The following is a 12,140-nucleotide window of genomic DNA, read 5'->3' as shown; positions in this document are numbered from 1 at the left end:
TCGTACATTCTCCTGGCCTACTCAGATCTCAATATTCAGTTCATGGTGCGATCGACCAGAAGCGCAGCTACCTTTGCAGCCTTTTTTCAGCCCATCCCTCTATCGGGGATCTGCAGGGCAGCAGCCACCTGGCCTTCCGCTGCTCCATTCACCTAGGCACTATAAGGTTCTGGCCACTTGTTGGCACAGGCAGCCTTGGAGCGCACGGTGCTTTGACAAGGGGTTTGAATACATCCTACCCATCCCAGAGATTTGTGTCTTCAGCTTGGGCACGTCCCATCCTGAGGATCTCCTGCTCAGGGGAAAAAGGAGCATTGGTCTTACCGTGAAGGGTTCTTTTCCCCTGTAGTAGGAGATCCTCAGCCCCACCCAGATGTATTTTCAGGAGGTAGGGATGCACAGATGGTTAATAGGGCCAACTGGAGGATGGGCCCAATCGGGGATGGAGGCATCCCTCAGGAGTAGACTCTTAAGCTGTTTTTTGCACCTTTTCTATGCTATTGTCTAACCTCTCGTCTGAGTTCTTCCCACTTTCTTCTTTACCTACAGATTACAGAGTACTTACACAGAGCTCTCTCCACTCAACATACCTCCTCGCTCAACAGCCCTGGAACTGGGGTTAGGAGGAGACTACGCCCAAAAACAAGTCACATGGTCCAGTTCTGATTTGAGCATGCTCAGTTCACTACCTATCCTGAGGATCTCCTACTACAGGGGGAAAGAACCCTTTATGGAAGACCAATATTCCTGTCTTTGCCTGCCTCTCTCTCTCCTGGAGCCATTCACTGGGCTATAGGGTTACCAACTTACCCCAAAAGGTCTGACATGTGGCTTTAACAACAGCTTGATCTTCAGCCATAAGCAAGGGAAGATTTTCACCACTCATTGTCACCAGTTTACAGCACCTATGCAGATATTCCACACAAGGGTGAGGAACAGGACCCATTGGATAGCCACACACATGAGTTGGGCCGCAGGACCCTGGAGAGCTCCCAGGGAAACAAGTTGACTTGCTACTGTCTGAAGGTAGATAGCCCTTTAGTACTCTGGAGCTCAGACCACTCTGCCTGGGCTCTGCCTCCATGCCTGGAGTGTCTGAGCTTTAAAGAGGCCCCTGCCTAGAGTCTGGAACTCCTGTAGTGGTTACAGTATTGGATTAGGACCCGGGAGGTCCAAGTTCAAATCCCCATTCAACCATGAAACTCACTGGGTGACTCTGGGACAGTCACCTCTCTGTCTCCCAGCATAACCTACCTCATAGGGTTGTTGTGAGGATAGATGTAACCATTACACTGCTCTGGGCTCCTTGGAGGAAAAGTGAGATATAAATGTAAAAATGAATACATTAAATAGAGCTGCTCTTCCCTGACTTGCTGGCAGCACTGGCATGGCAATATTGGGGGATGTGATGGGGGAGAGGCTGTCTCTGTGATGGGTTTGGGTTCCATGGGTGCCGCCCCTAACCCAGGAAAGGGGCTGGCAGTTCCACCCCTTCAGTATCTGACTTGGAGTCGCCGCTGAAAAAGAGGGTGGTGACAGGCTGGGCCATCTCTCTGGGGCAGTATATAAATGTACTAAATAAATAAATAATCTTATATCCCTGTGGATATAAGAGGATTATCTTCCTTGGAGGTCTTCAGGAGAGCCTTAAAGCCCCATTTTTTTTCACCTGGCTTTTAAAGATATATAATTTTAATTGCAATTTTAATTTGGTTTAATGTGGTGTGCTGTTTTTTAAAAATTGTTTTGTTATGTGTGTTTGATTTTACTGTAAACCACACAGCCACTATAGGAAGGTTGGTATATGAACTGAATATACATAAATGCTGAAAGCTGCTGTTGTGTCGCGGTTAGGCTAAGAGTGGTGAGACCTAGGTTCAGATATCCACTTAGCCATGAAGCTCACTGGATGACCCTGGGCCAGACCCCACCTCCCAGACTAACCTACCTCATAGGGTAGTTGTGAAATGCCTGTTGGGGGAGCATTTTATCCTTGCCTGAGCTTCTTTGAGAAATTGAGAACTATCCATATAATTAATAGTACCTTGAAAAGATTTTGTTAGTTGCCCTTTGCTTAATGTATTTCAGGATTTGCAGGACTGTCAATCTCTATTTTCCTCATATGTCTTTTTTATGAAAAAAGAGGGGCTGCTTCAGGCTCAAACTTTCAGAGCCAAATGAGTGGGTGTGACTGAGTTTGAGTTGCCAGCTGATCTGGCCTTCTCTGCTCTTAGATCTTTGACAGGAGTTTGATCTGCAGGAATTAGCAAATGAAGCTTTTTTCATCAGAGACACAAATCCAAATATCTGCTAAAGTTCATACATCAAGGGGCTACTTGAACACACAACTCCAGGGAATGGTTGGAAATCTGGCAATTTTAGTACGTAGCCTCATTCTTGGTGTCTGTTAACAACAGGCTTGTAAACTGTCAAAGCCACAAATAAGTTCCAACATTTTCAGGATCAAGCCTTATTCAACTTGAAAAGAAAACACTATCAGGACTATTTGCATGGATACCAAAATGAACGAGGAGAGGAGAGCTGGTCTAGTGGCAGCAAGCATGACTTGTCCCCATAGCTAAGCAGAGTCTGCCCTGGTTGCATCTGAATTGGAGACTTGATGTGTGAGCACTGCAAGATCTTCCCCTCAGGGGATGAAGCCGCTCTGGGAAGAGCAGAAGGTTTCAGGTTCCCTCCCTGGCTTCTCCAAGATAGGGCTGAGAGAGATTCCTGCCTGCAACCTTGGAGAAGCCGCTGCCAGTCTGTGAAGACAAGACTGAGCTAGATAGACCAATGGTCTGACTCAGTATATGGCAGTTTCCTGTGTTCCTAAGGTCAGAGGCATGCAGCTCAGATTGGGAGGCTTCTGTGAACCCATGGAAATCCCGCCAATTTGGCTCACTCAAATGTGGGTAGCCAAGTTTCTCTACCTTGTTCTTTACCAAGGTAGGAGGGAAAGAGAGCTCTCCTACCTCCAGAGTTTTGGTTTATTTAAAAAAAAAATCATGTGTGGGCATTTCCCTTGTGCAGCAGCTCCCAGCAGCCAGCCACCATGTTTGTAATAGAGAGCAGTGGCTGCTATGTGTCTATGTACTGCTCTACAAAGTACACTATGATGCTCTACACATGATCCGTGTGTAGAGCCTGGGAGGGTTCTGCAGGGAAAGCGGGCTTAGCCTGCTCTCCCTGCAGATGAGCAGCCGCTTGTTGCTGCTACTGGCTCCATCATGGGGCTGGTAGGGGCTGCAGAGATCAGGGGCCACCCAGACCCCGGAAGACACAGGATGCCCTGCGTGAGTGCGTGGGGCATCCTGGGGAGACTCCTGAGACTGGGAGGCTTGTTTGAGCCTCTCAGTGGGGGTCTCCTTGTGTGTCGCTGGAGCATGTAGCCTTGCTGGGCTGGGGGGGTGGCACACGATCAGAAAACCCTGGTTAGCGGAGCACTTGCTTGGTTAACCTGGGTAAAGGGGAGGGCTACTTTGGCGGGCTAGCCGCAAGAGAACTACAGGACTCACCCACAAGCCCAGTGGTTCTCACGATGGGGGAGAACTGGGCTGGGCTCCTTTAGCCTGATTTTCCTCCTTTGTGAGAATAGCCTCATTGATTCTTTCCTCAAAATGGCTTGAATAGGGCTGGCTCCACCTCCTGGCCCTTGATAGCCGATCAAAGGGTGGCTGATGCTGTTATGGGGATCTCCAGCTCCTAGTCAGCGCAATATATCCTGGGATAGCTCTTTCAGTCCTCAGAGGGCCCAGCTCCTGCATTCTAAAATGGAGATCGCAGTTGCATTACTTGTGTGGGCACTGGACATTTAAAGCCAAATGGGGGCTCTATTTATCTATCAGGACCAGGGTGGGAGCTCTTTCTCCTTGGAAACCATCCCAGATGCTCATGTGAAAGGCCTTAACTATCTTCCTACATGCTCATATCTTCCTACTGTCTTACTACATGCTCACAGCAATTATCCAGGCATACAGGAGGAAGAGTTTAGTGTTTGGGGGAAGGTCCATTTCCTAGATTGGGAGTCGCTTAAGGACATGCAAATAATGCATCGCAGAACTGGGATCTGCTCTCCTAAATCTGTTGCTTCAGGTCCTGGGCCAAGGAGTGCCTGATTAATCCTGGGCAGAGTGTAGGGGTGAAGGGGAGAATTCGTGGCTCATCTATCCGTGTTAATCCATTTAAATATATGCACATTTTAAATTGCCCTTTGTCTGCCAGGAGATTGAGCTAAAGAAGCCCAGCTGTGTAGCAAATAATAATGTCAAGTTGATTTAAGCACAGCATGATGACAACCCTATTCAGCCATTATATTCTACGGGGCGGTGATATTCTGCATTAAGAGACAAACCTGGAGTCAGCGTCATCCTTTCCAGAGGGGTCCTTCCTTTGTTGGTCCTCACCACTGTCACTCATTATTTATGAGAGTTTCTGCTTTCTTTGCTCTCCCCTGGTGCTGATGGTCTCCCCTCCCCTCCAGGTCAAATCTGGTCAGTTCATTCCTATTGCTGGATAATCTCAGACTATATGCCTCCCACTACAGCACCCCTTTTAGCCAAGGTAACATTCCCCATCTGGTAAGAAAAAAAGAAGCTGAACCCTTACAAAAAGACAGCCATTCTCTGGGCATATAAATTAACAGCACAACGTTGTTCATCATGAACCTCTATAGTAAATGTTGTTCCTTGAACACCCAAGTCCTAGTCGATAGTGCTAGGGAATTGGGTGTTCAAGGAACAACATTTACTATTTGTTGAATTTGCTGGCCCTGTTTTCGCAGCTGCAAACAAGCACATAGGCCATTCACACAATCAAAAACTGAGGCTATTCCCATGATCTGGCGAAATTGGGCTAAGGGAGACAAGCCCGATTTCGCTTGACCATGAGAACGGTTGCAAGCGAGCCCAGTGGACTCCAAGCGGTTAACCCACTTAAGTAGCCCTCCCCTAAGCCCAGGTTAGTGGAGCAAGTGCTCCACTAACCAGGGCTCTACAGGGCTGCAGCGTGGCAACTCGCCAGGGCTGCAGCATGGCAACTCACAAGTAGACCCCCAACCGGGAGGCTGAAAAGCAGCCTCCCAGCTCAGGGGTCTCTCCAGCATGCCCTGTGCACTCACGCAGGGCATGCTGGAGCTTCCAGGGGGGTGCGTGGCCCCCGATCCCCCCAGCCCCCAGCCGGCTCTGTAACAGAGGTTGGTTTTCTGTGGGGAGGGTAAGTGAAACCCACTCTCACCACAGACCACCCCGCCCCAGAGCTCTTCTCACCGATCATGAGAAGAACTCCACATGGGGTGACTCACCCACATAGAAATGATGGGAAATTACACCTTGACACAAATAGATTAGTATAGAAAACAAAGATGCAAGGACTACAACAGAGTAAAACATAAAGAGGCTATTCCCACGATCAGCCGAAATCGGGCTAGGGGAGCCTAGCCCGATTTCAGCTGATCGTGGGAGCCCGGTTACCTCCCAGTGGTTAACCGACCAAAGTAACCCTCCTCTTAAACTGGGTTTGTGGAATGAGCGCTCTGCAAACCCAGTTTTACAAACCACGAGTAGCTGCAGCGCAGCTCCGTGCCTTGGATACTCACGAGTAGACCCCCAGCGGGAGGCTGAAAAGCAGTCTCCTGGCTTGAGGATCTCCCCAGTATGCCCTGCGTGCTCGTGTAGGGCATGCTGGAGCTTCTGGGGGCCACACGGCCCCCAAACTCCCCAGCCCCCGCTGGCTCTATCATGGAGCCGGCAGTTGTGTGGGCGGCCGATCCGGCCACCCAGGGCTCCCGCCCTGCTATCTCCCCACTTACCTTCCCAAACTGGGTCTCACTGATTGTGAGACCTGGCTCAAAAAGTAACTCACAGTGGTTTACAAGGCACAATATTCAACTTCTAAACAGCTTAGCTATTCAGGAAAGAAGTCCTCATGATATGTAAGATAAGGAGACTACAGGTGCATGGGCTAATGAGTGAAACAACTTCTTCTTCTTCTTCTTCTTCTTCTTCTTCTTCTTCTTCTTCTTCTTCTTCTTTACAATTTAAATTTTTATTGATTTTAACAATATCTTAACATTCATAACACATTAAACAAATATTGACTTCCCGCTCACACCTCCTCATGAATCACCATCTATAAAATTAACCCTTGCTATAATAATAATTCAAAACATACATCTAAACCTTACAAACACGATTTTGATCTACCCAACCTGCTAAATTACTAAATTTCAAACCCTGTTGTAAAATCAATATTAGGAAAGTAATTCTTTAAGTATAATAAGAATGGTTTCCAATCTTCTTTAAAGCATTCCAAATTTTGGTCTCTTATCAGTACTGTAAGTTTTGCCATCTCCGCATATTCCAAAAAATTTTCAGCCAATCTTCTTTTGAGGGCAGTTCATTACTCTTCCATTTCTGCGCATATATTATTCTGGCTGCCGTGGTAGCGTACATAAAGAATGTTAAGTTGGTTGTAGAAAACACTCCTTGCGTTATTCCCAGCAGGAAGGATTCTGGCTTCTTAGGAAATGTCATTTTGAAAATTTTCTTTAACTCATTATATATCATGTCCCAAAAGGCCTTAGCCTTCCTACAAGTCCACCACATATGAAAAAAGGTTCCTTCAGAGTGTCCACATTTCCAACATTTGTTTGAAACATTTTAATACATTAATGCCAGTTTTTTAGGTGTCAAATGCCACCTATACATCATTTTATAATAATTTTATTTTAAAAATGAGTGAAACTTCTGAGCAGACCCTTTGTGCTGGTTCTGATCTGGCTGTAATTAACTGACCATGAAACCAACTTAACCCTTACAATGCAGGTTTACGAGATCCAAACACTTAATTATTAAGATAGAACTATCCATGAAAAAAACAAGTAAAAATGTGGATACAACAACAATACCTTGCTGACCATACCAAAACAGGTGTAACTGCGCTAACAGAATTATAGTAACACTGTCAGATCAAGATCCTCATTGGGCCCCTAGGGGCTAGGCAGTTCAATCTAACACTCCATCTAGCCTCTTTTAACAACAAAATCTTGAAAGGGCATGAGGATATGTGTTGTAGAGTCCAGAAAGAAAAATCTGATAAGGTGTGTTTTTGACTGTTGCAACCAAAGTTTGACCAATGGTGCTTTGGTATTTTTATGTTCGATATTACATAAATGTTAGCCAATCCTCTTTTTTTTAAGAGTTATTGCCAACACAAACAATTTCCACAAAGGAAATGTCCTTGGGGGAGACTATATCCAAATATGGGAATGGGTTGTTTTATGAACAAGGAGGTATCACTTTGGACAAGCTAATATTGTCCTCTGAAGAAGAATTCTACACAAAATGCATCGGGATCTACTCTTTAATAAACTGCTACTGCAGCATTCATGTTTCCTTTCTTTAATAAATGAGAGGCAGCATGGTGGTCAGGAGCGTAACGATAGGGGGGCAGGCAGGGCACGTGCCCTGGGTGCCACCCCGGCGGGTCACGTGGGGGGGTGCCCAAAAGTGGCTTCCCCCCGCCCCCCCGGATCGCCCGCCGAATGTGGCGGCGGGCGTACGGCGGTGATTTGGCGGTGGCGGGCTGTGGCGGGTTGCCTGCCGAGTGCGGCGGCAGCTGGCGGCGATGGGCTGTAGCGCGGCCCGAGCGGTGGCGGATCGCCCGCCGAGGAGTGCAGGCAGGCTCAGCGTCGCTCTGCCTGCACTCCTCGGCGGGCGATCCGCCGCCGCTCAGGCCGCACTACAGCCCATCGCCGCCAGCCGCCAGCCACCGCAGCATTCAGCGGGCGACCCGCCGCCGCCAAATCACCGCCGCACGCTCGCCGCACTCAGCGGGCAACCCGCCACCGCCAAATCACTGCCACCGCCGGCGATCTGCCTCCTGGGGGGCACCGCCGCACCCTCACAGGTATGTGGGGGCCGGGGGGGCGCCATTTCAGGGCTAGAGCTTGCCCTGGGCACTGTTCCCCCCCGATACGCCACTGATGGTGGTAGTGGTTAAAGTGTTGGCCTAAGGCTGGCCAGACCCAGTTTCAAACCCCTGTTCAGTCATGAAACTCACTGGTTGACTCTGGGCCAATCACTTATCAGTGAGGTTTGCCTGGCTTCGTCACTTTGTTCTTTTAGACGCGAGGTAAAGACCTTTTTGTTCACCCAGTCCTTTAAAATGCTGGTTTTCAGATTTTATCTGATTTTTAACTAATTTAAAAATGAGTTTTTCAGCTGTGTTGTATTGTATTTTGTATTTTCTTTTTACCTTTTTTGTCTGTTATCATTTAACCTCTATGCTGGATTACTGCAATGCGCTCTATGTGGGGCTGCCTTTGTACATAGTCCGGAAACTGCAGTTGATTCAGAATGCAGCAGCCAGGTTGGTCTCTGGTCATCTAGGAGAGACCATATTACTCCTGTGTTGAAAGAACTACACTGGCTGCTGATAAGTTTCTGGACTGGGCAAAATACAAGGTGCTGGTTATTACCTATAAATCCCTAAACAGCTTAGGCCCTGGGTTTTTAAGAGAACGTCTTCTTCGCCATGAGCCCCACTGCTTGTTAAGATCATCTGGAGAGGTTCGTCTACAGTTGCCGCCAACTCGGGAACGGGCCTTCTCTGTTGCTGCCCCTGGACTTTGGAATGCACTCCCTGTTGATATAAGAGCCTCCCCATTTCTGGCAACTTTTAAAAAGGCACTGAAGCCACATTTATTCACCCAGGCTTTTAATTAGATTTATAGTTTTAATATTTTTAATGTTGGGTTTTTAATGATTTTAATGTTTAAATGATTTTAATTGTTTAATTGATTTAATGTTTTAAATGATTTAATTGCAAACCAGCCAGAGACACAAGTTTTGGCCAGTATAGAAATATGATCGATAGATAGATAGCAATAGCAATAGCAGCAATAGCACTTACATTTATATACCGCTCTATAGCCAGAGCTCTCTAAGTGGTTTACAATGATTTAGCATATTGCCCCCAACATTCTGGGTACTCATTTGACCGACCTCGGAAGGATGGAAGGCTGAGTCAACCTTGAGCCCCTGGTCAGGATCGAACTTGTAACCTTCTGGTTACAGGGTGGCAGTTTTACCACTGCACCACCAGGGGCAGTGGTAAAACTGATAGATAGACAGATAGATGTTTTTATTTTGTGTTTTAATACTTTGTGAGCCACCCAGAGAACAATTTGTTATGGGGTAGCTAACAAAGTTTATTATTATTTAAATATTGCCTCCAAAGTTTGCCTTGTACTTGAGAACAATTCACAGTTTGATGGGGTGGGGAGGGAGGATGATATGGTCAAAGCAGCAGCAAGCAATGGATTTTGTTCACCAGCATCTTTCCCAGACAGCAGGCTTTGCTGCAGGATTAAGAAGGGTGAAATCCTGATAGTTATGTGGCATTTCGAATTTGCCCCAAAACCCAGCACAAAAAGTGGATTTTTTAAATCCCGGACTTAAATCAGGCTAAGCTCCAATGAGCAATTAAAAAACCCGAATCATGTATGGAGGGCTCCCCAATAGCTTGCAGGGATGTAAATCCGAAATATATGTGAACGCACACCTTCCAAACTTAAAACTGCTGTCTGGCAGATGCCCAGAAGGATGTTCCAAAGTACAGGCTTAGACCCAGTGCAGAGACCTGTGTGAAATGGACTTTGCCTAACAGAAGGATGTTCCAGAAAAGACTCTTGTGTAGAGACCTGTGTATTAGCAACATGTTTTGGTATGCTCTGAAAACCTTGATTCTAACCATGAGGTTTTTCACACCCGGCCTTTACTGTAGTTTGCATCTCCTCTGGAATAGAAATGTGTGTGCACATGTCAGCTAGATTTACCCCAAATTCCCTGCGAGTTATTGGAGGCACTTCACACAAAATTTGAGTGTTTCATTGCATTTTAGAGTGTAGCCTGATTTATAACCAGGGTTAAAAAAATCCACTCTTTGTGTTGGTTTTGGGGGGCAACTTCAAACTCGCAGTTAAGCCTTACAATAAATTCTTGGTAAAGCCTGCTCTCTGAAAATGCCCCTTGTGATTTCTTTTTCTTTCAGATGCAGCCTAAGAAGGGGGAAAGCAAGCTTGAAACTCAGAACCTCAGAACAATGCTTTTCTTTATGGAAGTGTTAATGCTCCTAAATGTATGTTTTTAACCTGCGCTTTGTTGCAGCCAAAGGAGACCAGATTTTCTTTGAACACAAAGAATTTTCCCAGGGAATTGTTTGTACACTGGAGAAAAGCTAGAATGCTACAGTGATCCTGTGAAGAAGATGAACTGTGGGGAATAATCCACTTACCATTGAGAAGGGGTTCTGGAAATTGTAATGGTGGCAAGATTATTCCCAGCTGGAAAGTAAAGAGTCAATCTCACCTTTAGAGGTGAAGGGATGTGGTGCAATTCATATGTAAATAGAGTCTCCATAGACCTGCTTTGTGTTGGGTAGGCTCTCAAAGACACAGACTTCTTTCCCCATCCAAACAGATATGTAACTCAGCTAGGTTTTTCTTATTTTACATACAATTTCTTACAGTTATGAATTTCTTACAGTTCCAAGTGGTTTCTTCAGAACCCAACACTGCTAACACCTCACAGGATTATTGTGAAGATACACATAACCAATGCACACCGCCCTGGGCTTCTTGGAAGAAAAGCAGGATATAAATGTAAAAACAAACAAACATATATACTAAATGAAAGTGGATCTCCAAATGTTCTGCCCTGGTGTGCATTAATTTAGATTTATCTGTGTCATTCAGAAAATGTACCCAGTGTAGCAGGAAGTTAGTGTTTAGGAAGTTACCTTTCATTCCTCTTTCTTTCCCCTCCTCACCCCATTCTGATAATACTTGTATTTTTCACTGGTAAAGTAAAGTGCCGTTGAGTCGGTGTCGAATCCTGGCGACCAGAGCCATGTGGTTTTCCTTGATTTTCTACAGGAGGAGTTTACCATTGCCATCTCCCACACAGTGTGAGAGGATGCCTTTCAGCATCTTCCTATATTACTTCTGCCTGATATAGGTGTTTCCCAGACTTTCCCATAGTCTGGGAAACATACCAGAGGGGATTCGAACCAGCAACATCTTGCTCCCTAGGCAAGTTACTTCCCCGCTGTGGCATTAGGCAGCTGGAGGGGGCACCAATTTCAATTTTCACACAAGGCACCAGTTATTCTAGACCAAGCCTGCTCAACCTAGGCCCCCCAGCTGTGTTTGGACTACAACTCCCGTAATCCCCAGCCACAGTGGCCAGTAGCCAGAGATTATGAGAGTTGTAGGCCAACATCTGCAGGAGGGCCGAAGTTGAGCAGCCCTGCTTTACACCCAGCCCTGCATGAAGGTAAAGACTAATATTCCTGGTCTCTGCACCACATGAACTGTGTGCTGCCCAGAGAACACATCCCCAAAATCTGTGCAGGACACCGGCATTTTGAGGCAGAACTGCAGAAGTTCTTTGGCAGAAAAGCTAGTGTGGGGAGGTTCCCCTGTAGCCATGAAGTTTGAAAATGGCTATTCTATAGTATCGCAGCCCCATAAACATAGTATTGCTGATTGCAAAATCACTGAGAATGAGTACTTTGAGAAGATCAACTAGCCCACAATGCCCTGGGCCAGCCAGAAATGATTGCTCCAAGCACTGAGAGTCAGTGGTAGTTGCCTAGGGCAGGTGCCAACTGCAGCCACTTGTAGAAAGGCTTTCATTATCTCACCCAGAAATGAATGCTCTCTTGATGTGCTCCAAATGACTGCATTTGGAAGTCTTTTTTTAGAGCACTACAATTTTAAGTACTATAAAAAAAATCCCCGGTGTGAACGCAGTCTAGACCTTTGCCCCTTCTGAAACCGTACGCCATTCATTTGTGTGTAATTATCTGATGGGCTATAAATACTGCGGATGTTTTAAGAATGCTGTGCCGTGTCGAGCGTCACAAGCCATCTCCAATAGTAGCAATTATGCGGCATGTGCCAAGTGCTCAAAGACCTTTGAATGTGTTATCTGAATAATCTAAGTGTTGCAACTATTCTGCACGTACCATAGCGGCGAAGCGACTTCACGGCAGATCTGGACTTCTCCTGGCTTGATTTTCATCTCTGATGAACTCCCTGTGAGCAGGGCTTCTCAATGTTGTGGGACCCAAGGTTGAGC

General features: G+C 46.4%; 1 long non-coding RNA gene across 1 annotated transcript in view; it reads left to right on the top strand.

Annotated features, from left to right (window-relative positions):
- LOC128326934 (uncharacterized) overlaps window positions 1-10,895 on the top strand; it is a 39,090-nt gene extending 28,195 nt beyond the window's left edge. The window contains exon 2 of the long non-coding RNA XR_008308343.1: window positions 10,051-10,895. This is a non-coding gene — a long non-coding RNA (uncharacterized LOC128326934). The remainder of the gene's footprint in view (window positions 1-10,050) is intronic.
- Window positions 10,896-12,140: the final 1,245 nt, after the last annotated feature.

Source organism: Hemicordylus capensis, chromosome 5 (genome assembly GCF_027244095.1).
Source record: "Hemicordylus capensis ecotype Gifberg chromosome 5, rHemCap1.1.pri, whole genome shotgun sequence".
In the NCBI taxonomy this organism is placed as follows: domain Eukaryota; kingdom Metazoa; phylum Chordata; class Lepidosauria; order Squamata; family Cordylidae; genus Hemicordylus; species Hemicordylus capensis.
Note: the sequence above shows the minus strand (reverse complement) of the source record. Positions and strands in the feature narration are given on the sequence as shown.